Source organism: Schistocerca piceifrons, chromosome 4 (genome assembly GCF_021461385.2).
Source record: "Schistocerca piceifrons isolate TAMUIC-IGC-003096 chromosome 4, iqSchPice1.1, whole genome shotgun sequence".
Lineage (NCBI taxonomy): Eukaryota > Metazoa > Arthropoda > Insecta > Orthoptera > Acrididae > Schistocerca > Schistocerca piceifrons.
Window position 1 is genome coordinate 276,998,544 of NC_060141.1, and position 5,180 is coordinate 277,003,723.

At 45.2% G+C, this 5,180-nt stretch overlaps 1 pseudogene; it reads left to right on the top strand.

Moving 5' to 3' along the window:
• The first annotated feature begins 1,168 nt into the window (after window positions 1–1,168).
• Window positions 1,169–1,229, top strand: LOC124796978 (annotated as a pseudogene).
• Window positions 1,230–5,180: the final 3,951 nt, after the last annotated feature.

Below are 5,180 nucleotides of genomic sequence, written 5' to 3' on the forward strand. Positions count from 1 at the left end.
TTGACGTTTGTGGATTCAAGACGCCACCTCCGTTCACGGCCGCCGCCTTCCGTCACGGTGCAGTACGGCCTGAAGACCGAAATCGGTTACAATTGCCTATAAATACTGAATTGAGTCACGACATTTTTAAACTCAAGTTTGAAGCTTTTTCAAATATATTGTCGGCTTCCATACCGCTAATTCCCTTGATCAAGGAGGATTGCTCACTCCATATGTTCGAAATGGTAACAACGTTAAAACGCAAACTCCGCCCCAGAGGGACCGCGACTTATTTATTTACTTATTACCTAATTATACACTTGTAACCTGATGTTTTTAAACAGGTCGTACAATTTACAGTTTTCGTTTTTTTTAGTTTTTTTTTCCTTTTTATCTACAAGACTTTGCAAAGAATAGCACTTCAAAAGAAATAATTTTAGGTTGATATATAAATGCAATATTGTTGTTTTAAGAAGAGTATAAAAGGATGATAGGATAGAAGAGAGATTTGTTAGTGCCATCTCCGATTGTCACTGGCGGTGAATGCCTCGGAATGGTTTCTTTGAGCTGTTGACCGCCAGTCGCAAGAAAAAAGTTTGGTTAGTACTCTTAGTGGAGAGATAGTATTGTTAATCTTATGCAATAACTTTAGGGGCTGATCCGTGTACAAAATCTGGTGCTTTCTTGGCTAGATCGCCAGCTCCGTACACTTATTTTCAGTCACATCTCGCCTTCTTCCTCCTGTTTCTCGTCAGTGTCACTGTTTTCGCTAGTAGAGGGACTACTCAGCTTCGCAGTCAGCACTGTGACACACAGTCACCACAGAAGCATCAGTCAGACGAGGGCAGAGAAGTATCCCACTTAGGCTGTTTCGAGCACCAACTCAGTGGATGCACTGCATGTGGTGCTCAGAGCATGACAAATAGATATCACGATGAAATACAGAGCTGCAAGGTACTGGTTAAAGATGGGCAGATTGGACAAAGTACACACAGTAACCGTACCAATACAGACTAGACGTCTCCTTAAAAGTTGGCACTTGGATACAAGGCAGGGTGAGTAGGATGTAAGTGATTATGGACGTAGACTGAACAACTTCCTTCCTGGCATAAGAGAGTAGTTGAGAATGGAACATTTCGATCTCAGCCACGGTATGGTACATTTCTTAATCGGACAGGGACCTTATGCCGTACTTGCTTCGGCGGTACATATACTAAAATTGGAACGATACATAGAAGATTAGCATGGCCATTTGAACCTTGTGCCACCCACTTAAACCGCATGAATCGCAGACAGACATCTACATGCACATGTGGGGAAGGAATATCCCCAGAAAACACTGTCTTCTGCGAGTAATACGTGAACAATAGTCATATACTACACTTAAGACTGCACACAAACAGACATACATATATACACAGCAATAAGAGACGAAGAACAACTGGCACAACTAAATGAATTGACAAAGTGTATTTCAAAAACAACACATGATAAGTACCTATGGACATAACATAGCAGACATGCCTATATGCAACGTAACTACGAACTCTGGAGAGCAGACGACGAGATTCACCACAGTGACAGTGAAAGTAGAGGGACTAGGCCGGCGTCAGCCATTTTGTTAGTGCGGGTTGCCTACATCAAAGACAGGTTTGCACTCAGGGGCAAACCTACTGTTCTTCTTTGTTTGACAGGTACATAACGTATTGTCTCCTCTGATTGACAGCTACTTCACCTATTGTTCTACTAAAAGGGTCTCTCCTTTTGATTGAAAGGCACTTAACCTATTGTTCCTCCACCCCTTCCCACTCCCTTCCCCCCCCCCTCAGAAAACCTCCCCCCTCACTGCTACAAGTAAAATTTCAGGTATGAGTTATTGTAATAACTCCTATCACTCTTATCAATTTGATTAACTACTTATTTAAATTAATCAATTACATAACCTCTCACCTACAGGTAAACCCCCTCCTATCCATCTTCCCCCCCTCCTCCCCTGAAAATAGCGGGAAGTTCTAATTCCATCAGGACAATGCAACACACCATGGCTACGTCCATCAACCTAAGAAAATGGCGGTGAATAGGGCACTTTGACTACCTCCAATAACCCAAGTAATCTGACCACCAACACATCCTAGGAAATGGCGGGAAGAGGACTCGACCTGTGTTGACCTAGTACACGGTATTGCCACCAGAGGGCATTATCATCCATTCCACGACGTAATCCTGTATGGCGGTCTGGCGTGGGGGAAGTGGCGGGAACCAGTATGGTCGCCATGGGGTCCATTGTCCAACATACCTACTATGCAGTAATGCCACCAGAGGGTGCTGTTGTCCGTTCCATAACATAATCCAAAATGGCGGAGGAAAATGGAGGGAAACAGTGTGGTTGCAATGGGGTCTGGAGTCCAACTGACTTAGTAAATTGTACTGCCACCAGAGGGCCCTGTCATCCATTCTGTGATGTAACACAGCATGGCTGTCTTGTGGGGAAAATGACTGAGCCTGCACTGGGCTATTGGAGAGAGGCAGGACTTTACATTATTTATTTTGAAACAATTTGTTTAGGTATGGATTTTAGGATTTTAGATAGTATATTTATCACACTGACACAATACACACACTATAGCATGCTTGGGGTCTCACCACATAGCCAACAAACCTATAAAATACTCATAAATTACCGGAATAACGATCTGCAGATATGCAAATAACTCCTAAATTACCGAAATATTTTCAGTACATAGCACACAGACATGCAAACTTCCCGTAAATAATGCAGTACGCTGATGTGCAGACACAACTTAAACTGTCGAAATAACGCATATCACAGCCTACATACCTGCTTGCAGAATAATGCAACAGACACACAAACCACGTGCACAGGCACCGCTCACAGCCCCCTGTCCACTGGACTGCACAGGATGCTACTGCGCACGCTCCCAGATATCAGGATGCACCAGCAGCCCTCACAAAGTGACGCAGCCATCAGCTGCCAAGCCTTGCACAGGTAACCACTGCTGACGTTACTGGACAGGAGCGAAGACCTATTTGCAGAGCGTAGACGCTCCAAGGGCACCCACATGTCGATGCCACTGTGAGCCGCCGCCAGATGGAAACCACGCCGCTACTGCAGGTGAAAGTTGGGTCTATTTTCGGGTATACAGCTAGAGTTCTTCGAGTGTCATACTGACGTCACAGAATTCCAAGGCATGCTGACCCCGGTCCCATACATGAGACGTCTGTGGGCAGCACATGTGTTTACCATTGCTGATATGATGCCTGTGGATACTGACGTCACAGAATAGCACAGGGTTCATTGTTTCTAGCGATCCTAACAGGACATGTGAGCTGCATCTAGCCGAGCACGCGTACCCAGTATGGCTGACGCACTGCGCGAGATGTTTTATCCTGTTATCAATATGCATCTCAGAAACGTTAAACGTTCTCACCGCTAAAAAACCTGTGCAACCTCACGAAAACACCGTTAATTATAATATCATTCTAGTTGTTTCGAAAGAGAGCACTCTCTGAGCTCAGACAGGGAGAAATCAGAACAATTAAGCAAACAGAATTCGGAGTACTTCCTTACAGAAGAGAATAAAATGGCCGGAATTTTCTGTATCCTACAGCTACAGGTCTGGAGATGTCCTAATGCCGCAATGGTCGATGAGTGACGGAATCCCTACCAGAGATGGATGGTCTGCTTCAACTTGTGTTTGAACACTTGCTTTCTCAGAACTTTCTGTATAAACCTTGCCTCCACTGAGCTGTGCATGACTCGTTTTCATCCCATTTATTGTTTGTCGTCTTCTCTTACGGTACTGCCACCTCTTTTTCTTATTCCATTTAATGGCGTCACTAACTTCCTGCCTTACCTGCCCGTGAGTGGCAGCAGCAGCGCTTATCGATAAGTGCACTGCCGTATCATCTTTGGAACGACCGATAGTATTTCCGGATCGTCGTGTGTCTGGAGTTCAGTTGGGACCTCAGTCAGGATGCAGCAGCAGTGAAGTTGGGGACGGAGCGCCAGTGAGGTGCGGAAAGCCAGTGCTCGCTGACCACTGGCGACACACATGAACTGTCTGACAGAAGGAGATTGGAGCGGGAACGACCGTTGGTTGATCGTTCGGTTGGTCATCTCATCGGGAGACGTTTATTTGCTCCTTTGACCATTACTGGGCCTCGTCAGTTGGTCATCTTGCCAGACGTGGGTCGGTTCCTTCCTTATGCAGGGATGTTGTGGCCAGTGCACAAGATGACCTCTGCATGGTTGGGCCTGAGGCAGTTTTCCCGGGTCGCCGTGTCTCTGAATTCCTAATGGACATAGACTTGAGTCGGGTTGGAGCTACAATCAGCGTCAGATAGCCAAGACTCGCTTGACGGTTGCCGACATAGGTAATTTCAGTAGGAACGACCTGTGTTGGTCGTTCGGTCGGTCGTCTCATTGGACGACGTGTATTATGGTTGCCGACCGCTTGTGGAAACTCTCTGTGTGTCGAATTGATTTGTTCTAGTGTTCTACAGTGATTGCTTTTACAATTGTTCAAGTTCTTGTGCAAGTGTGTTTACGTGGAACCGTGTGTAGCGTCTGGGATTCCTACTGAGCAGATGATTGCTGTCTGCGTACTGGAGTAGGCAGTTTGTCGGTTGCAACAGAGGGATTTGATTTGGTTGTTGGTTGGTTCTTCAGCCATCCCTAGGTCATGTTGCAACCTGATTGTTTAGTGTTAGGCTTGGCTGCCTATCTCACCTAAAATGTTGTTAGAGTTTCCTCCCGTGGCTAACCCTTGGAACACTTCTGAGCACCAGTTTGTTGTCTGTGATTGTCATTTTATTAGGTCACAGGTACCGTGCCAGGCCTTCAGCCATGTATTAATATTGTCTGTTTTATGTTTAGTATATGGCCTTCAGCCGAACTTCATAACAACTTTAAGATTAGGCCTTCAGCCGTGTTTCATTTAAAATTCTTGTTGCTCTGTATTTAGGCCTTCAGCCGCGTGTGTCTCAGAATCTGTGGCTTTAATAGGTAAATCCATGTTTGTAAGGTCTCCCTTTAATTATCTTGAATTCTTGAAACGGCCTTCAGCCGTGTTCTAAGGTTGCCTTTTATTATTCTTGAGTAATTGTTTGGGCCTTCAGCTGACAAGATACTTCAAGTTTTCGTAAGACGCCTTTCTGTTGTACTGTTTGAAAGCTTATCT